Raw genomic sequence first — 22993 nt, 5'->3', positions numbered from 1 at the left:
AAAAACTGTTGTTCTTGAGGGCTAACAAATAAATAAATGCTTTACCACCAGCATTTGTTTACATCCACGGTAGCTATTTACCAATAGTCTATACATATTTAAGATCTTCAAGCACTAGAAGGTTTGTCACTAGTCACTAGTCCAGTGCAGATGTGTTTTGTATACTACTGTAAATGCTACTGTGAACATACAGCTGTAGGCCTACTATCAGGCAGTATTAATGTAAGATGCTCTGGGGGAAGGTTCGTCCAGATAAAGAACCTCCAAGTATGCTTTCGTGGCGTACTGAGTTTCAGTGGTGTATCAGACTTAAGTTCCTCCAGAGGCCTGTACGACGAAGCCAGTTCAACATAACCTGGATATGTTTGAGTTACCCGGCTTACCTAGTCCAAAACAAACGCATACATTAACAGGTTTATGATATCACTGCCCCGTCTAAGACACGAGTGGATCTGTCTTTAAATTACATTTGACTCAAGTGTTTCGTCAACTTAATATGTTGCTTGTTGTTATGTTTGCTTCTTCATGCAGTTACTTGTGGTGGGTATTTATGCACTGGAGACCGCTGGCCCAGCAAAGCGACTAGCAGGCTAGCAACACTACTGAGACTACGGCCATGCTCCCAAGCCGAAGCTTCAACAACTTTCTCCGCAACACTACACACCCCGCTCAACAATCCCAAGGGAACCACCGCTGAACCTGCCAGGGAAAACTCCGCACCGCTCCGCACTGCTCCACATACAACGCACCCGTGTCAACGAGAGAGAAAGGAAAAACAAAGCAAACAGCTGATCACGGCTAAGAACAACTGGCAAACCCTGTCCTGAAATATAATGCAAAACAAATCAAAGCCTCACAAAGTGATCTAATCAATCCCCAAACAACGATCTGAAATCTAATGTCCTTCCCACAATGAGCCGAAACAAAGAAACCGGCCGCCCTGCACACGCGCTCCCAACAAACTTTATACACGCGCACCAACTCCCAACACAAATCTTACCTATCCGTTGCTGTATCACAGATAAAAGAAGTGGACGAGCCCCCATCTGTCATGGCCTGGCTCTTGGCCATAACAAAAAGCGTGGGAAGGACAAGAATATGTATATAAAAAGGTATTTATTTGGCAAAACGTAATGTGGCCAAAAAACAAACATAAGGCAAGGCAAAATAAGAATAAGCGCCGCTGCTCTCCGAGGTCCAGTCCTCTGGCGGGGAGAGACCTCGAGGCTCCGGCTCAGGCCTTTTAATCCTCCGGTGCGAGCTGTCAGGTGTCCTCAATCAGTGCGTCAGGTGTCCTCAATCAGTGCGTCAGGTGTCCTCAATCAGTGTGGGCACAAGCAGAGGAGGATCATTAAAGGGCCCTACGCACCACAGGAGACCTCCAAGCAGGGGTCGTCACAACAGTATGTGACACTGTGAGTGTTGCACGGCCAGATACGGCTCAAGAAGCTGACTCAGATAAGGAGATATATGATACATTATGAGGTGATATGATGTGATATGAATGATAATGGGACACATCGACGTCTGCACTCACAGTGCCGCGGACTGTACGTAATGTTACTTTGATCCGGTTACTTATTTTAACTTGCGGCAGATATTTAAGTAACCTTTCTTAACGCTAAAGTTATAATAGTCAGATTGCTCTGAAGATGGGAGGTGATATTCTCTTCATTTTTACGTTCACACAGTCAGTTGATTTTTGCCGGCCGTCTTTCCTGCAACGGCAGTTTTCTGTATTTCCTTTATCCTGTAATATGACTTGATAGCTTTAAACTCTGCACACTGGGCTCTTATTGGTCAACAGGCAGTGCTTTCACTGAGTTGATCTCTTATCCTGGAACCTAACCTGCTCCGGACCAGGGGCCTATACTACGAATCAGGATTTTCGTTTAACAAGCTAACTTCAGGGATTTCCGGTCCTACGAAGCTGGTTCACTTTTTAGCGGGCTAGATAACTTATGCTGAGCGGCTAGCCTGGAGCAGGTTAGGTTCCAGGATAAGAGATCAACTCAGTGAAAGCACCGCCTGCTGACCAATCAGAGCTCAGTGTGCGGAGGAAATAGAGTTTAAACTGCCGTTGCAGGAAAGACGGCCGGCCAAAATCACTGACTGTTTGAACGTGAAAGTGAATAGAATATCACCTCCCATCTTCAGAGCAATCTGACTATTATAACTATTATACTATTATGTTAAGAAAGCTTAATTAAATATCTGCCACAACATAAGTAACCGGATCAAAGTAACATTACAGAGCCTACAGTCCACGGCACTGTGAGTGCAGACGTCGATGTGTCCCATTATCATTCATATCACATCATATCACATTATAATGTATCATATATTTCCTTATCTGAGTCAGCTTCTTGAGCCGTATCTGGCCGTGCAACACTCACAGTGTCACATACTGTATGCAGAAGTATTATTTGAAGCAACTCATTATTATTATAGTTGACTTTTCATTCAGGAAGTATGACGCGCTGTGCTGTCAGTACGCTTCTCCATGTTTGTGATTGGTCGAATGCTCCAGATACCACCCATTTTATGTGAACGCGCACCTAACTAGATAGGACACGGCTGGCTCGAGCGATCAAGTTGATAGCCAGCGTCTTAGGATAGTTTAGCGAGAGCGGCTTTGTTTTGGATTAAGTCAACCGGATAACTCAAAACATATCCAGGATATGTTGAACTAGATTCGTAGTATAGGCCCCAGGCTAGCCGTTCAGCATAAGTTACCATGGAGATCTACCCCGGTAAGAAGAGACAGCGTCGTAGGACCGGAAACCCAGAGTTTCCCCTGAAGTTACCGCTAAGCGAAAATCATAGCTACACCTTTACCAGCTTTGATAACACTTTAATTATCAATCATTATAAAACCAACCCAGTATCACGGCAAAACGTGAACATGTGACGATTTACCATGCTGGGAGACGTGAAAATGTCACGATTTCGTCCCTTCAAACGTGACAGTTACACTGTAGTAGTAATAAGGATACTGTTTCCATCACATTAGTATGCATACAAAGTGACAGGTGGGTCAACCCCCAATTATGCTAATGAGCTAAGTCCCGCCTCCCCTTTTGTTCGAGGTGTGATATCACAAGTAGGTGTGAGATCCTTCGATAGGAGGGGTGATGTGTATTCATGCCCCCACTATAGTAGCGCCTTATGGTGTCTAATCAAAAAGGGTGTGTGTGTGTGTGTGTGTGTGTGTGTGTGTGTGTGTGTGTGTGTGTGTGTGTGTGTGTGTGTGTGTGTGTGTGTGTGTGTTAAATTATTCATTTACAAACATACAAGGCGTTTGTCTACTGAAGATCAATGCAAGGGGGGGACAAAATAAGGATCGTTAATCACCTGGACAAAGGACTCTTTAAAGCAGAGATACCATACAGATGTAGCACCTCATTTCAGACTCCAGTTTACAGCTTCCTGCCTACGACCTGCCTAAGACCAGTATCGAGGAATACTAAGCCCTCCCACTATTTTCCAAGAGGGCGTTGCCAGATTTTCAATTTCAGGTTTTAACCAGGAGATGGCGCTTCATTCACAAATACAGAAAGACAAGTTTCATGGACTTTCAGTTGTGTTTTGAAGAGCATTTGAACACATCAATATTTTAGATCAACTAAAGTATATCTAATCTTGTAATTCAATAATATATAGTCTTTATATATTAAATAATAATAATGTAAATGTTTACATTACACTTTTTATTTGTTATGCTCGTACTTTTACCTTTACATTCGTTTGCTTTAATATGCAGTATATTTTTGTATATTTTTGTGTTTGCTTCCTCCTACTCCCTTTCGGACACATACTGTATGATTTATTATTATTATTAATATGAAGATATTATTAAGATAAGATAAGATAAGATGTTACTTTATTGATTGAACCTTTTAGTTTAGAATATGCTGTCCCACGGTAATTCAGAAGGCTCACAGGTCACATTCCGACCATTATTTAAAACAATAGGTGCTTTCACAACGTCTACAGTTTGATTTGTATGGAGGGAGCTCTGGGGCTGAATGGCCAGCGATTAGGTGTGGCGCATTTATCATAGGTGATCAGAGCTAACTGCCTGCCGTCAGATTTAATTTAAAAAACAGATCTGATTTTAAGACTATTTCTGCGCTCATAAAGAATGATAAGAATAAAAATAATTCATATTGAACTGATTTAATTAATTAGTGAGTTTATTTAACACTAGAACCGCCAATCGGGTCAATTTGTGTGATGTGTGTTGTGTGTGTGCAATGTAACTTTTTTTCAATAAAATATTAAAGTCTCCCAGTCCGTGACCTTTCCTGAAAGTGTCTTATGTAGCACCCTATGTTGTTAAAAATTGCATTCTAAAAGCGGGATTTGACGGTTTTAGGTAGGCCTATACAAAAACCTCTGGCGGTTCTAGTGTTAAGGTAATTAGGTACAGTAGAAGCCCTTTTTTATCAGTAACGAATTTAGCAGTTGAACATAAAAGTCAACTAACTGAGGGTCACTTGCAGGGCCGACCCGCCGCACTGGCGTCATACATTTTCGCCTAGGGCGCTGAACTGTAGAGGGAGCGCAGGGGTGCAGTCCAGTTTTGTACTTTTTTTTTTTTTTTAATAGGCCTATGTATATATTTTTTTTTTTGGAGGCGCCCCCCAGATTCCTTTTTTTTAGGCGCCGCTCAAATCAGGATTCATTAGTTTTTTTGAGAATATGAAAAATAAAACGTAGGGGCGCCCCAACACTGCACCACCCCTCTCTATGTTTTCTTTGGTTCTGTCCACTTGTGTTTCGCGTGTCGCACGCGCTCGCGTTTTGAACGAGAATTAGAACTTCACTGTCACAACATGAAGCGGGGCAACCCCAACAAAAAGCCGTCTGGGGCGCATTGGAAAAGGCGAAGAAAGGGAGAGGAGGAAAAAGTCCAGGAAAACAGAGGTATGTCTGATGACTGTTTGTGTTTATTGGCATTTTTCAAGCAACGGTATAAAGCTAGCTAGCTAACGTTAGCTAATGATAGCAGCTGATATATAGTGATATAAGCTAGCAGATGAGTTGCTTTACCATCTAGCTTGATAGCTCTTTTTACACCAACTGCACTGTGTGATTTTTCTTGTATTCTTTATATATATTTATTATTATTAAAGCTATCTATTTTTGTTCCATCTGTAGCTTACAAATGGTAATGGACACAAAATAAGTCGGCTAAATCATTAACTAGCTAGGTTATCACTTAAAAAATATATTTTGCATATTTGGACACAGGAAATTATGTCAGCTAGTCTGAACTGCTCAGTATTATTGCAGATAGATACCTACTACATTATTCTCTGTGTAATTTCCAGGTGCATTGTTAAAATATCTGGGTAATCCCACTCCCACCACTGCACAACCTGAGTCTACTGCATCACTGCCTGTAGCAGGTGAGTTCAGTCAAGTTTTTTGTGATATTGCCTGTTGAGTTTATTAGGGTTGTGGGTAGTTCATACACATGTTCACACCTGGAAGCTTCCCAGCACAGTACCACAGTTTTCTAGTTTATTATTGCACATTACAATAGCACCTATATTACTTATAATGTACATGTTAATGTAAAACAGTGGGTGTCTGACTGTATCCATGCACGTTTGACTGTCTGCAGGTGAAAACGTATCACTACTACCTGTCCCAAGTGAACCTGCTGCTACACAATCTGCAGGAGAGACATTGGTCCCGAGTACCACAACACAGTCTGCAGCACGTGAGTCTAGTTTATTATTGCACATTACAATAGCACTTCTCTTACTAATAATGTACATGTTAATGTAATACACACAAACACACACACACATACACACACACACACACACACACACACACACACACACACACACACACACACACACACACACACACACACACACACACACACACACACACACACTCTGACTGTATCCATGCATGTTTGACTGTCTGCAGGTGAAAACGCATCATAGTACAGCGGTTAAGCCCTCAAATCAAGGGAAATTGTGCACTTTTTGAAAGAAACATGAAACTTCTACCATAGTTAGTTTATATCATGAGGTTTATTTTTAGATGTGGAGGGAAGTCAGATTTGACCTCTGAGGCCCGGGAGAGGTCAAATCGGGGATGGCCACCAATAATATTCAAAACTGACTCACTTTGGAACCGAATACTGTAGAAAAACACTTAAGGTGTCATTTCCCACAAATGTTAGGGTGCCCATTCTGTTGGTGATACATTTGAGACCAATATAATTCAAGAAAATGCATTTATGTTAAAGTCAAGGTAAAAATATATCAAAATATTTATTTTTTATGTACCCAAGAACATTCTTCAATTGATTTCTTTGTAGTCTCAGTATTATTTAGTTATAAGTTATTATTTCATGGGGTGTGTGGATATTTGTATGCATTCTCAGCACAGATTTATCAGCAGTTGACCCCCCTAGACCATTTCCACAGACTACCTGCAATACCACCGCGGACCACTGGTTGAAAACCCCCTGCTCTAAAGCTTCAGTAGCCTACTTATTCGAGGGGTTGTTGCTAGACAACATGGTGAGAAGTATTCAGAAATGCCACTTCTGACACTTCGGACATTTCTAACAGGTAAAAAGATTGACTATGAACAAACAATATTATTAAAAACAATATTAATATTAATATATGCCTTTGAATGCGAATGTATTGAATTTGACTGTAGCCAGGAAGGAGTTTTCCTTGCTAGCTAGCAAGGAAAACTCCTAGCTAGCTAGCTAGCTAGCTAGTGTGATCAAAATAATTATCCTAGCTTAAGTAGAAGACAGTCTGGAACATTTCTGTTTGAGCTGAGTAGTTTAATGATTGAACAGAGTATTTTCTAGAGATGTCAACTTGGTTATTATGTCAAATTTGGGCAATATTTTACCTGTCATAACAGTAACAAAACACAGTCACGGACATGTCACGAACATGTCATAAACATTATGTCAATGTCATATATATATGACACATATATGTCATATCATTGTCATTAAGTGTCATTTGGTTTAACCTAACCCTACAAAAACCGAATGACACAATGACAACAGTGTTTAATACAATGTTAAATTGTTATCTTTTCAGATTCCCACGTCTTGCTGGAATTTTAACCCTCACCATGTCAAAGCGTCACAGCTTGATGGTCCCTACCCAGCCCTCGTTATCCAAGCAATCCAAGCCACCCCCCAGCACTAACTGGGACATTTGTGTCCTCTGTCAAGTCAAAACAGATGAACCTTTACAGTGTCCTCTCAGAAACAAATATAAACAGTCTGTTGGTAGTGGCTATGTATCCCTCACAGAAGACCTTCTCCGGTTCCATACCCTTCAGCATATGCCAATGGACCTCAACCTGGAGCGATTAGATGATGGAGATGGCATAGAATCCACTTTGAAGAGACACAAGGCAGAGTGGCACAAGAGATGTCGGCTAAAATTCAACAAAAAAGCATATGATGAGCTAAGTCGGGGGAAATTAACTACAGCACAACAACAAAGTACCTCATCTGTACACACGCGATCTGCCCACAGCCATTCACAGTCCATAGAACCTACTTGCTTCTTTTGCAATGAGCCTGCTGCAGGTTCCTCAGGTTTGCATAATGCATCAACCTACAACATTGACAGAAATGTGAGGAAGTGTGCCCTTGAGCTTGAGGACACTGCTCTGTTGGCCAAGCTCGCAGAGGGTGACATGATTGCCATTGAGGCCAAGTACCATCATCGCTGTCTGTCTTCATTGTACAACAAAGCCAGGCAGGCTGCATCTAAACACAATGATGGAGATGATACTTGCCTACATGGCATAGCCTTTGCACAGTTAGTGGCATATCTGGAAGACAAGAACAGTGATGAGAACACTTCCCCTGTCTTGAAATTGACTGACATCGCTCAGTTGTACAAGACCAGGCTGGAACAACTTGGTCTGACTAGATAAACGGATTCACACCACCAGACTGAAAGAACGACTGCTTTCTGAGCTTCCACATCTGAGGGCACATTCACAAGGAAGAGACACACTTCTGAGTTTTGAGAATGACATTGGACCAGCTCTCATGATAGCCTGTCAAACTGACAGTGATGCCATGCACTTAATGCGAGCAGCACAAGTAGTGCGCAAAGAAATCTTTGGTTCGTCTTTCTCTTTTGACGGATCATTCCAAGAAAACTGCCAGCAGAGGGCTGTGCCACCATCTCTCTTGGCTCTCGTCAACATGGTACTTGATGGTACAAACATTAAGCATCAGACCACCACAAAACCTGCCCTAACAATCTCCCAATTGATGGTCTTTAACAGTAAGAAGCAGGCACGGAACATGGATTCACCAAGCTCAGCACGTACAAGGCACACCCGAGAAACTCCACTCCCTCTATATCTGTCCCTCAAGATCCATGCAGTTACACGAAGTAGGGGGTTAGTTGACACACTGTTCAACCTGGGATTGTGTGTTTCCTATGACAGGCTGCTGCAAGTCACATCAAACATTGCCAATGGTGTCTGCCAGCAATTTAGGATGGAAGATGTTGTGTGCCCACCAAAGTTGCGTAATGGACTGTTCACAACAGGAGCTGTGGACAATATAGACCATAACCCAAGTTCTGCAACAGCCAAAGATTCCTTCCACGGCACTGGAATCTCACTAATGCAGCATCCATCACACACACAAAGCGGAACTGATCGTGGTGTACTAGTGATTAGTCAAGATGGCTCTTCCACCAAGTCAGTGAAACCTCTGCCAACATCATACACAGTCGTGCCACCAGCTTCCCTCCACAAAAAGGAATTTAGTGTGCCACCTGTACAAGGTCCTGTGAGACCCTCCACCCTCCTAGTTTCTACAGCCGCCACAGAGGATGAATATGCATGGCTCAGAAAAGTCAAGACAGCTGTTGAAACGTCAGCCATTGATGGCATGATATCGTGGTCTGCCTACCATGCCTGTGTTCACCATGCCGTCATCCCTCCTGCAGCAATCAATGCATTATTACCTCTCTTTCTTGACAATGCACATTCAGTAGCAATGATTCGGCACTCTATGGAAATCGTAAAAAGAGCAATTCAACATGTGAACCCTGGTCAGATTCCTGTCATTGCTGCTGACCAACCACTGTATGCTCTCGCTAAACAAGTACAGTGGACCTGGCCAGACACTTATGGAGAAGATCACTTTGTGATCATGTTTGGTGGTCTACACATCGAAATGGCTATGTTGAAGTTGCTGGGAGACTGGCTAGAAGACAGTGGCTGGACCAATGCTCTGGTCCAGGCTGATATTGCAAGTTCTGGAACAGCAAATTCCTTCATACATGCCAAACATGTCACCAAGACCCGCCATGCACACCAGGTCACAGCTGCAAGCCTCTATACACTACTGCAATGAGCATACAATGAAAATTGCATATCTGATGATACAGATGCCATGCCACCTGACAGTCTATCTTTTGAGGAGTGGTGCATACAACAAGCAAAGGCTAATGTTCACTTGACTACTGGCATAAGACCCTGTCATTGCAGCTTCTCGTTTTGCGGTACATGAGGTCCATTCGTGAAGGCAACTTCCAGCTGTACGTGGAATCCCTAACACAGATCATGCCCTGGATGTTCGCCCTGGATCACACACACTACAGCAGATGGCTTCCCGTACACATCCGTGATATGATGACTCTTGCGGACAGACACCCAGATGTCCTGGCAGAATTCAAGTCTGGACATTTCGTGGTGCACAAAACCAGCAACCAGTTCTCTGCCATGGCACTTGACCAGTGCCATGAACAGAACAATGCCATGGTCAAAGGTTCTGGTGGGGCTATCGGACTGACTGGCAATCCAGAAGCACTCAGACGCTGGATGGTAGCAGGACCAGAAATCGCCAGGATCACTAAAGAGTTTGAAGAACAGGCAACACACCAACAGCATGGACCCAGTGACTCTAGACACCATGACCAGCAACCTGGAGTGTAAGCCACATTCCTGAAGGAGGTTAAGGCACTTGTCACGGTGCTGGAAGAGATGGGGAATCCATTTCTAGAACACAGCCAAGATCTTTTAGTCATTGACACAAGAGACATCGTTGATACCCAAGTTGCTGATACTGTAAGAAGGATTTATACCATTGGTGAGGAGCAGTACACCGAGTTTGTGACCCAAAGGCTGGAAAGGTGTACAACACCTATCACACACCCTCTTCCAAAAAAAAAGTTGCCACTATTCAGCAGACCACCTGTGAAGGTCAAATCAAAAGAGAAAGCACAACTCGCTGCACTGAAGAGTGACTGTGGTCTTTTTTCAAGGCTGTACATCTCATGTCAAACACGAGATGGAGACATCAACCACTTCTTTTCCCACGAAAACCAGGCAGCACCTCCAGCTCTGTCAAGTGGAGGAAAACTTCGGTTCGGGGTTAAAGCAGATCTGCTTCGCTGCCTGGAGTCAAATCTGCTTGAAATCAAGAGTGTTCCTACTAAGACTGATGCAGTAATTCTAGATGGTGCAGCTGTGGTTCAAATGCTGAATCCAAAGTTATCAAGAACATTTCAAGAGTATGGAGAAACAGTGTTCATACCATACATCTCTGCTCAACTAGAGGTAAGCATCCGTGTTGACCTTGTCTGGGATGTATACCTATCTGCCAGCCTGAAAGCTTCAACAAGACAGAAGAGGGGAAATGGCAAGAGGAAAAGGGTGGCTCCCCTTACTGTGATGCCCAAGAACTGGAAAGACTTCCTTCGATGTGATGAAAACAAAACAGAGTTATTTTCCTTCCTGGCCCGAGAAGCCGTAAGTCTGCCAGTAGCACAGGGCAAGGAACTGTATGCAACAGATGGAACTGGAGTCCTCTGCTCTCCTGCCGATTCATGTGTGACCTGCCTTGCCCCATGTTCACAAGAAGAGGCAGACACCCGGCTACTTCTGCATGTGGCAGACGCTGTGCATAAAGGTTGTAAGAAGGTGACCATACGTACCGTTGATACAGATGTGGTGGTGTTGGCAGTGGCTTGTTTTAGCAAAATAGCTCCCGATGAACTGTGGGTTTCCTTTGGTGTTGGGTCGAGTTTCCGGTTTATCGCTATTCATGAAATGGTTGCCACAATGACTCCTATCCAATGCCTGACTCTCCCTGTCTTTCACGCTTTCACTGGATGTGACACCGTGTCTGCATTTGCTGGCCGTGGAAAGAAGATTGCCTGGGAGAGATGGAAGTCTTTCCCAGAGGTCAGTGATGCTTTCCAGGAACTCCTGTGCATGCCAAGTGAGGTCAGTGAAGATTCCATGTTACTGCTGGAAAGATTTGTGGTGCTCATGTATGACCGAACGAGTGAGTGCATGGAAGTGAATGATGCCAGGAAACAGCTTTTCTCCCAGAAGTCCAGGAGTTTAGAAAACATCCCTCCAACCCAGGCTGCCCTCAAACAGCACATCAAGCGTACTTGCTTTCAGGCTAACGTTTGGAACCAGTCACTGGTCCTGGACCCAGAGATGCCAGAGCCATCTGATTGGGGCTGGACAAAAGAAACCACTGGGTGGCAGCCACTCTGGACAACTCTCCCTGAAGCAGCAAAGTCTTGCCATGAGCTGATCCGCTGTAACTGTCAGAAAGGGTGCACTGGACGGTGCTCATGTGTCAAAGCTGCACTTAAGTGTACAGATCTCTGCTTTTGTTCTGGGGACTGTTAAGATTTTTGATCACTACCAATATGTGATCCTGACATGAAAGGACTGTGGTGTTGTTAACCACTTCTCCGTCCCTTGATGATGATTAAAAAGTTAAATAATAAATCAGTTAAAAAATTACTTATTATTTCAATGACTGTTGTTATTGGCATTGTTATTATTGTTATTGACATCATTATTAACCTTATCATTACTGTTATTATTTTGAAAATAAACTACCTTTTTGCATCGTTCACCACCCTATGTTTGCATTATTTGACCTCCACATTGATCTAAATGCATTTTCTTGAATTCTATTGGTCTCAAAGGTATCACCAACAGAATGGGCACCCTAAAATGTGTCGGAAATGACACCTTAAGTGTTTTTCTACAGTGTTTGGTTCCAAAGTGAGGCATTTTTGAGTATTATTGGCGGCCATCTTGGATTTGACCTCTCCCGGGCCTCAGAGGTCAAATCTGACTTCCCTCCACATCTGAAAATAAACCTCATGGTATAAACTAACTATGGTAGAAGTTTCATGTTTCTTTCAAAAAGTGCACAATTTCATGGTTATCCGCTCTACTACACTACCTGTCCCAAGTGAACCTGCTGCTACACAATCTGCAGGGGAAACATTGATCCCGAGTACCACAACACAGTCTGCAGCACGTGACGCCACAAAGGCAGCAGCTGTTGACCCTGCCGACTGGCCATCCATGTCTGATAAGGTAAGAACAGAGTTTGTGAGCAGAAGACCCTATCAGGCAAAACCACACTTAATTTTTCCAAAAAGACAGGATGGGAGAAGCTGCCACCACCAATACTTTTATAGAAAACTGTTAAATGAGGAAAGAATCAAGAGAAGCTGGCTATTGTACTCACAGAAAAACGACAGCCTTTACTGTTTTTGCTGCAAGCTGTTCTCCCAGAAGGAATACAAATTAATCAGTGCAGGACTAAATGACTGGAAAAATTGCCACCAATTACTGAAAACACACGAGAACACTCCAGAACATACTAAACACATGGAATCATGGAAAGAGTTAGATTTTCGATTACAAAAGGGGCAAACTATTGATAGGACTGAGATGGCGCGTACAGACATAGAAAGGAAGAGATTGCGTGAGGTGGTAACAAGGTTGGTCATTCAATCATTAGCTGAGAGAAACATGGGCCTCAGGGGAACATGTGACACACTCAACAAACCCAACAATGGCAACTTCCTTAAAGAAGTGGAGCTGATGGCAATGTTTGACCCTGTAATGAAAGAACACGTTGCTAAAGTCAAAAGGGGTGCATGCCATACCACATATCTCGGAAAAAATATTCAAAATGAACTCATTGAATGTATCGGTGAGAGAATAAGTGTCCACATGATTGAAGAAATTAAGAAGGCTAAATATTATTCCATCATTCTGGACTGCACACCTGACATTAGCCACACAGAGCAGTTATCAGTCATCTTAAGGATTTTTACAATGGAGGAGATGCCACAAGTTAAGGAACACTTCATGGGGTTCCTTGTCGCTGAGGAATCAACTAGCGAGAGTTTGTCATCCCTCATCCTGGACAGGCTCCAATAACTGAACATCCCCTTTGAGGACTGTAGGGGACAGTCTTATGACAATGGTGCCAATATGCAAGGGAAAAACAAAGGAGTTCAGGCCAGGTTACTTGAACTAAACCCGAGGGCACTATTCGTGCCATGTGGCGCACACACTCTCAATCTGGTGTTAGCTGATGCAGCGAAAAGCTCCCTAGATGCCACTGGATACTTTGGCTACCTCCAAAAGCTTTTTTAATTGTTTTCAGCATCCACAAAGCGTTGGGACATTTTGAAGAGCCATGTCACCACTACCTTGAAATCATGGTTTGAAACCAGGTGGGAGAGCCGGGTCAACAGTGTGGAAGCTGTGCGATATCAGGCTCAACATGTTCGAGATGCACTTTTGGAGGTGAGGGACAAGGCCACTGACATAATGATCAAAATAGAGGCACAGTCTTTGGCTGACGAAGTGGAGTCCTACCGCTTCTCCATTTGCACTGTGGTGTGGTACGACATCCTCAGTAAAGTCAAACAGGTCAGTAAGGTCATGCAGTCTGTGTCAATGCAACTTGACATTGCAGTTGACCTCCTGAGAAAGACAAAGGCCACCCTGGAAGACTACAGAGCCAGTGGATTTGCCTCTGCTCAGATCAGTGCTAAAGACATGTGTTAGGACATGGATGTGGATGCTGTCCTCAATGAGAAGAGGCTGAGGTCAACCAAGAGGCAGTTCTCTTATGAATCACCTGATGAGCCAATGGCCAATGCCCTAAAAAAGATGGAAGTTACATTTTTCAACAGGGTGGTTGATGTTTGCATCACTTCCCTCAATGAGCATTTTGAACACCTGGAAGATGTTCAGACAAAGTTTGGGGTGCTTGTCAACGTCCCCGAACTGCCCAGAAACGAGCTGACAAAGCAGTGTCAAACACTGAGCAACACCCTGAGCTCTGGCGGACAGTCAGACATAGATGGAAAAGAGTTGGCACTGGAGCTGATGAACTTTCCAACTCTCCTCTCACCCACAATGACCACCCTGGAACTGTTGGTGTTCTTGGAAAGGAAGAACCTGAGGGAGGTTTATCCTAATATGTGGGTGGCCCTCAGGATTGCAGTCACTATGCCAGTGACAGTGGCTTCAGCAGAAAGAAGCTTCTCAAAGCTGAAGTTAATTAAAACCTACCTGAGGTCTACAATGGTCCAAGAACGCCTCAGTGGACTTGCCATCATCAGCATTAACAGTGATGTTTCTCGTCAGCTGTCATATGAGGATGTTATCGATGACTTTGCAGCAAAGAAGTCAAGACGAGTGCAATTCTGAGTGTTTAAGTCAAACAAGTCAGTAAGGTATTTATTTATTATTACAATATGTGTGTTCAAAAACAGAAATGTAATTGTTCTTTTTTTGTATAAATCGTTTTTATGTATTTGTTAATATTTTTTCATTTATTTTATTTTATTTATTTATTATTACAATACGTGTGTTCTTAAGTGTTCTTTAAAATATTTCTATAACTCCTTCTGTGGAAGCTACTTGTTTATTAAAAGATGTTTGTTGAATTATAACTAAAGCAAGTGTGGTTTTTGTATTTGTGTGTAGGGTGGGGGGGTTGGTGTTTGCAATGTATACTATAGGACAGTAAACAAAAAATATCATTTAAAAACTGGAGAGATACAAATATGAATACATAAATGAATGTTAATTAGGTCAAATAAGTGCCCCCGGACCCCCCTAGAGGATGTGACGTCCATCCCCCAATTCAAACATGTTCATACAATACTGAATACATTTGAAGCCTTTTTGCCTATGTCAATAAGTTTCTGTTTTTGTAGTGTATTCGTCTTTTGTAGAGATTTTTAATTTATTCTTTATATATTCTATGGGGGGGGGGGGGGGGCGCCAGCTAAAATCTCGCCTAGGGCTGCAAATTGTCTAGAGCCGGTCCTGGTCACTTGCAATGACAGTGTTGTGTCTAACTGTAAGCTTGTCACTCAGAGTAACCGACAGTTAATTTAGCTGCTGTAGAAGAAAGATCAGGGGGGGGGGGAGAGAGCTGTGGTTGATGGGCCATTAGTTGTGTAAATACACAGCTGAGAGCTGCCGTTTCATTCAGACTGTTTAAAAAATGGTAACAACGGACTATTTTTCTTAGCGGAGCGGTCAATTTAAATCAACACATAAAACTATTTTTTAAATCAATAAAAACATTTTCTAAATCCATAAAAGCATTTCAATTAATATTGGGAGTCATGTCGTTACTTTGTTGAGAATGTGGCCATGTAATAAGCGGGATAATTTAAAGCAACTTGTTCCTTATGGGGAAAATAACACCCTTCATGCTGATCAAGATCCCTCCGCTACGCGTTGGGATCCTGATCTGCTGAGGAGGCTCCATTAAAATATAAATATTTTTAGTGAATTACTGAGTTTAGGCACGTTAATAACGTTTTAATGAAGTTGAACACAGTATATTCATATTTGTAAGTGATTTAATGTCAATCGTGTTTGTGTGTGTGTGAAGAGGTGTGTGTGGTTAAAACACTTTCATGAAGTGAAGGAGGTTTTCCTTCTATAAAACAGCTGTGGGCAGCAGTGAGTGTCCCGGACATGAATTCATAGATCAAGGCAGACTGGTGCACACACTCTCCTGTCCTGCCAACACTGGCAGGACAGTAGGCGACACGCCCGTTCTAAGCCGTGTCTCTCACTCCTCACATCCCAAGCTGCATCCCCAAAAAGTGTATTATGTTGTTACATCGTTTCAGATGTTATGTTTCAGTTGTGCTCTGTCTATGTTAAAAAGCCTCAGTCACCTTAATTCATGTAATAAAAACATCTCAGGTCAGTAACACTCAAAGCTAAATGTGCAATACCATTTTCAGCTATGTTACTATTTATAATGTTATTGTTGTTACATCAGAAGATGTACATATTGGAATGATTTCTTAACTTACAGTAGGCTTTTTTTACAATGTGTGCTGGAAGGATTTATTAAATTACTATGAATATTGTCTTTGTTGAAGGCTTGTAGAGAAGGGTGAATTATAAGCCTGAATTATATAACATTTTATACCTAAAAACATAAAAGCCACAATAAATAAATCACAATTATTCTAGTTCTTTTTACCTCCCGTATTGCTTTCAACCCACCAGCTTTTATGGTGTTGTTACGTCACTAACTGTAAGCTTGTCACTCAGAGTAACCTACAGTTAATTTAGCTGCTGGAGAAGAAATATCAGGGGGGGAGGGGGGGAGAGAGCTGTGTAAATACAGAGCTGAGAGCTGCCGTTTCATTCAGACTGTTTAAAAAACGGTAACAACGGACTATTTTTCTTAGCGGATGCATGTCAATTTAAATCAATACAACTATTTTTTAAATCAATAAAAACATTTTCTAAATCCATAAAAGCATTTCAATAAATATTGGGAGTCATGTCGTTACTTTGTTGAGAATGTGGCCATGTAATAAGCGGGATAATTTGCAGCGACTTGTTCCTTATGGGGAAAATAACACCCTTCATGCCGATCAAGATCCCTCCGCTACGCCTCGGGATCCTGATCTGCCGACGAGGCTCCATTAAAATATAAATATTTTTAGTGAATTACTGAGTTTAGGCAAGTGAATAACGTTTTAATGAAGTTGAATACAGTATATTCATATGTGTCGGTGATTTCATGTCAATTCGGCGAACATAAACATAAATGATCGTGGTGAAGATGATTTAAATTAGGATTAAAAATCGAGAGCCGGGCTGCATTTCCTCCCGTTCGTTTGTTTCGACTAAATAACATTATTTGGTTAAATAACAACATGGTGATGTTTTGTAAATGATTACATGTCTCTTATTTAGCACAGAGTATGATATCCGTGACATATGGATCTTAACAAAGTTCCGCTGTACATCCAGCGTACTGTATCTAACTTTATTTCACATGGGCTCCAGTGTGGAACCCCACTGCACCCCCTGGTGTATCAATGATCCATTGCAGCTGGCTTCATTATAATTAAATGTATCTATCACGGGGGAGGTCTCAAGTCAAGCTGGAGGTTTTCCCTTGAGCGAGGGCAGATCACGTACCAATCACGGCCCTCGCGTTTCAAACTGTCTGAAATGAAGCGCTACATCTGTACAGTACCTGAATATCAGCAGGAGAGGACTCTTTTAAGTAAATACGTTATAAGGTTAAAATAAGATATATATATCTGGTGGAATTAGTTTAAAACAGTCACTTTACACTTCAGTTGTCCTCTCTAAATTAGATTTAAGGTTTTCAAAATGATTAGTGTTAATTAAGGGCTATTGTTATTTTGGTTTATAAGGGGATAGGAGTTCAACTTTAAAAATGCACAGGATCATTCTAAGAAGAGGGAGAGGGCTAATGATTGAGCACAATACTTCCTCTATGCGTTTTCTTGACCTGTATCTGATCTTGAAAAACTCTGGTAAGTACTTTTTATTTTATTTTATAATATCATGTCATTAGTTAATGTTGCTTGGTGTGTGTTAACACTAGAACCGCCAGAGGTTGCTGTATACCTAAAACCGCCAACGGGTCAAATGTACCCGCTATTGATTTTCAAGGTACAATGTTCTTTTATCATACAGAACAGTGAGTTTTGATCGCACAGGGATGAAACTTATACCAATAGAATCTGTGGACTCTCAGCTTTTCATATGATATAGTTTGTGCAGATAACATGAAGTATAAAATATCGCTAAGAGTGCTGATTTAAACGCTTGGTGTTAGACTTGTGTTTTGTTTAGGTACAAATCTCTCTATCTATCTGTCTATAACTATCTATTGATCTATCTGTAATGTTCTGTTCTATTGACATATAATTGTTTACATAAACAGACGACGCAGACTATTTCTCTCATTCCGAGTGTCCATCTTTATTCAACTGGCACGTAACCTGCACACATGCATTATGTCCTCAACGTGAGCTCAGTCATCCAAGATCTTGTATTCTCCAAGATGTTACACTATTTATAACTATCTATCTGTCTATCTCTCTCTCTATCCATCTATCAATATATCTATCTATCTATCTATCTATCTCTCTCAATCTATCTCTCTATCTATAAGGAACCGCAATAGACAAAAGGCGTTGCTATAGCAACACGTCATGTTTACGCTGCATTTTCTATGAGGTAAATATTACCCGCTGGCATCTGTTGTATTTATTTGGAAACAGCACTATGGCTCGTAATGATTTAGAAGCATTGAGAAAAGTACCCCTCTATGTACAAATAATGTGGTGTAGATTTTTAATCAAATCCTTTTTGTGTGTGTCTCAGTTCAGGAAAGTCTGAACCAAATACGAATTGGTATATTAGAGAGGATTAACTCTTTTGGTGGAACCCCATATGACTCATTCCCTGTGGAAAGTGAGTATATTTGTATTTAAAACTGTATGTGTTTGTATCTAGCTTATTTTTTAAATCAAATATGTTTTTTGCTGATGTGTAAAATATCCAAAATAACGTTTTTATATGCTTACTCTCTTGTTAAAAGGTGATGAAGTTTGCAGCGTAAGCCAGCCATCAGTGTACCATCACGACGACATATCTATACAGCGTGAAAACCTCCCCTCTCTGGAGTTTACACACAGCCTACCTTCTGCGACAAGTGCTGATCTAAGTTTGATCTTCAGTGATCCTCTCACACACTATCCCTCAGAGAGCCAGACGGACTCGTCGCCCTGTAACGCCCCCTTCAACAGGTCTGATGCTAACCCCCAACACAACTAAGGAATTTGTTTTCTTTTTAATGGCCTTGGCAGATTTGGGCTTTTTTCTATTGCCAATATACTTTTAGACACACTTTGAGTTATGCAAAACCTTAAAACTAGAAATGAAGTACATTGTTTGATTAGATTTTTTGTTAAAGACTGTTTCTCTAAAAGGTAAGTTTGTGATTTTAACACTTTTTTACTGACACTCTGCAGATTTGTGTGTAATTCTCTCACAAAGGAACTGTAAGATACACTTTTTATGTATGCAAAACCTTAAACATTTTTTAAAACAAGATACTTTTGTGATACACTTTTATGTAGGAACATTGTACAACTGGTAGAATGTCAATCACTTTGTAACATTTTATTTTCTTAAAGACTGTCACTCTAAAAGGCAAGTTTGTGATTTTAACACTTATTTACTGACACTAGGCAGATTTTGGCTTTTTTCTCTTTTTCTTGTGTTACTAAGATACTTTTAGATACACGTTGATGTATGCAACACTTAACAACTGGTAGAATATGAAGTACTTTATAAGGAATTCGGTTTCTATTAATGGCCAACCAGATTTTGGCTTTTTTCTCTTGCCAAGATACTTTTAGACACACTTTGAGGTATGCAAAACCTTAAAACTAGAAAATGAAGTACATTGTCTGATTAGACTAATTTCTTAAAGATTGTTTCTCTAAAAGGTAAGTTTTGTGATTTTAACACTTTTTTACTGACACCCGGCAGATTTCTGTGTAATTCTCTCACAAAGGAACTGTAAGATACACTTTTTTACGTATGCAAAACCTTAAACATTTTTGAAACCAAGATACTTTTTTGATACACTTTTATGTAGGAACATTATACAACTGGTAGAATGTCAATCACTTTGTAACATTTTATTTTCTTAAAGACTGTGTCACTGAAAGGAAAGTTTGTGATTTTAACACTTATTTACTGACACTAGGCAGATTTTGGCTTTTTTCTCTTTTCTTGTGTTACTAAGATACTTTTAGACACACTTTGATGTATGCAATACTTAACAAATGGGTAAAATATTCATTGATTTGGCGTCTGCAATTTTTGAGAGTGTACAGAAAAGCCTCTGAAGCGCCTTGGATCCTCCATTCACCCGTGAAAATGTCTTTATCAATAAGAGTCTGGTCAATCTCAGTAATGAAGTCGGTGAGCCAAAGTCTTTTCATTAATGCGTTGTAATTGTTTCTGAAGAAAAATCGGGCATGTCATTCAGACAATCAAGGAGCAAAATCAGCAGCAGTAGTACTGCAAGATTCGGGTGTCCAAAATGGTGGTGATGATGGTAGTCCAGGAGTTTGTTGCTGGCTGCAACTCGCGGGGGGAGACTTGGTTTTTCTCAGATCCATGGCTAGTTTTCAACGGTCGTCTTAGTGGGGTCCTTCGTTTTAGATCAGTGTTTCTCAAACCTTTTCATACCAAGGACCACTTAACCAATAAAAAAAAACTTGCGGACCACCTAACCCCACAAATATCAAAAAACACATCGTTATTCTAGAACAGATTACAAATTGCCTGAATATGGTACAAACAAGTGGAAAAAACATGTGTGATGAAGGTGTTGCGCTGGGCTATATGATGTAATTAAAAGTGAAACTTAACTTCGCTCCATTGCGGAGATATTCCCGTGAGAGTGCGGAAAACTGACCTTTATTTATTTAAAATGTGACATGTTACCAATATACTCACGGAACACTAGGGGGCGCTCACGGACCACCAGTGGTCCTCGGACCACAATTTGAGAAGCACTGTTTTAGATGATTTGCTGGGTGGAGGGTGGGACTTATTGCGTTGAATGGGGGGAGCCATCTGTAGAATTGAGAGTTTTAAAAAAAGTTCTTTAAGCTTTGTAGCTTTTTCATCTATCATTTCCAGCAAGAGGTCAAATTTAAGAATAAGTAATAGTTTGTCATGATTTTACGGAAAAAAGTCAAAAGTATAGTTTGTCAGAAAAAAAGTATATGGAAAACTCATTGTGTACAAATAGTATGTTGAAAATCAAAAGAAAGAAACTCAATTCATTACAAACTAATGAATATTTTACCCAGTTGTTAAGTGTTGCATACATCAAAGTGTGTCTAAAAGTATCTTAGTAACACAGGAAAAGAGAAAAAAGCATGGATGTTAACAAAACTGGATTGTTCCATTGAAATAGCGTTAAAATCAAAAGTGCCTTTAAAGAAAATGTATTCAGACAAAAGTATCTTATTTTCAAAAATGTTTAAGGTTTTGCATACATAAAAAGTGTATCTTATTGCTCCTTTGTGAGAGAATTACACACAAATCTGCAAAGTGTCAGTAAAAAAAGTGTTAAAATCACAAACTTGCCTTTTAGAGAAACAGTCTTTAAGAAAAAATCTAATCAGACAATGTACTTAATTTTCTAGTTTTAAGGTTTTGCATACCTCAAAGTGTGTCTAAAAGTATCTTGGCCAGAGATTAAAAAAAAGCCAAAATCTGCCTAGGCCATTAAAAGAAACCGAATTCCTTATAAAGTACTTCATATTCTACCAGTTGTTAAGTGTTGCATACATCAAAGTGTATCTAAAAGTATCTTAGTAACACAAGAAAAGAGAAAAAAGCCAAAATCTCCTAGTGTCAGTAAATAAGTGTTAAAATCACAAACTTGTCTTTTAGAGCGACAGTCTTTAAGAAAATAAAATGTTACAAAGTGATTGACATTCTACCAATTGTACAATGTTCATACATAAAAGTGTATCACAAAAGTATCTTGGTTTCAAATATGTTTAAGGTTTTGCATACATAAAAAGTGTATCTTACAGTTCCTTTGTGAGAGAATTACACACAAATCTGCTGAGTGTCAGTAAAAAAGTGTTAAAATCACAAACTTACCTTTTAGAGAAACAGTCTTTAAGAAAAAATCTAATCAGAAAATGTACTTAATTTCTAGTTTTAAGGTTTTGCATACTTCAAAAGTGTGTCTAAAAGTATCTTGGCAATAGAAAAAAAAAAAAATCTGCCAAGGCCATTAAAAAGAAAACAAATTCCTTAGTTGTGTTGGGGGTTAACATCAGACCTGTTGAAGGGGGGCGTTACAGGGGGACGAGTCCGTCTGGCTCTCTGAGGGATGGTGTGTGAGAGGATCACTGAAGATCAAACTTAGATCAGCACTTGTCGCAGAAGGTAGGCTGTGTGTAAACTCCAGAGAGGGGAGGTTTTCACGCTGTATAGATATGTCGTCGTGATGGTACACTGATGGCTGGCTTACGCTGCAAACTTCATCACCTTTTAACAAGAGAGTAAGCATATAAAAACGTTATTTTGGATATTTTACACATCAGCAAAAAACATATTTAATTTAAAGAATAAGCTAGATACAAACACATACAGTTTTAAATACATATATACTCACTTTCCACAGGGAATGAGTCATATGGGGTTCCACCAAAAGAGTTAATCCTCTCTAATATTCCAATTCTTATTTGGTTCAGACTTTCCTGAACTGAGACACACACAAAAAAGATTTGATTAAAAATCTACACCACATTATTTGTACATAGAGGGGTACTTTTCCCAATGCTTCTAAATCATTACGAGCCATAGTGCTGTTACAAAATAAATACAACAGATGCACAGAGGTTGTTTAACACACACCAAGCAACATTAACTAATTACATGATATTATAAAATAAAATAAAAAGTACTTACCAGAGTTTTTCAAGATCAGATACAGGTCAAGAAAACACATAGAGGAAGTATGGTGCTGGCTCATTAGCCCTCTCACTCTTCTTAGAATGATCCTGTGCATTTTTAAAGTTGAATTTCTATCCCCTTATAAACCAAAATAACAATAGCCCTTAATTAACACTAATCATTTTAAAAATCTTAAATCTAATTTAGAGAGGACAACTAAGGTGTAAGGTGACTGTTTTAAACTAATTCCACCACATATATATCTTATTTTAACCTTATAACGTATTTACTTAAAAGAGTCCTCTCCTGCTGATATTCAGGTACTGTATGTGTCTGAATATGTTATCTCTGCTTTAAAAAGTCC

The 22993-nt window shown here is 40.5% G+C and overlaps 1 protein-coding gene and 1 long non-coding RNA gene across 5 annotated transcripts in view; one reads left to right on the top strand and one right to left on the bottom strand.

Moving 5' to 3' along the window:
* The window catches only part of ldlrad2 (low density lipoprotein receptor class A domain containing 2), a 70810-nt gene that overhangs the window by 35509 nt on the left and 12308 nt on the right, over nucleotides 1-22993 (bottom strand). The gene's annotated exons all lie outside the window — the stretch shown is intronic.
* On the top strand, nucleotides 4032-5735 carry LOC307038555. The gene is made up of 3 exons (XR_013808027.1): nucleotides 4032-4929; nucleotides 5337-5414; nucleotides 5633-5735. It is a non-coding gene; the product is annotated as an uncharacterized lncRNA (long non-coding RNA).

The sequence above is a fragment of the Notothenia rossii genome (assembly GCF_949606895.1).
Source record: "Notothenia rossii genome assembly, chromosome: 5".
NCBI classification, from domain to species: domain Eukaryota; kingdom Metazoa; phylum Chordata; class Actinopteri; order Perciformes; family Nototheniidae; genus Notothenia; species Notothenia rossii.
Note: the sequence above shows the minus strand (reverse complement) of the source record. Positions and strands in the feature narration are given on the sequence as shown.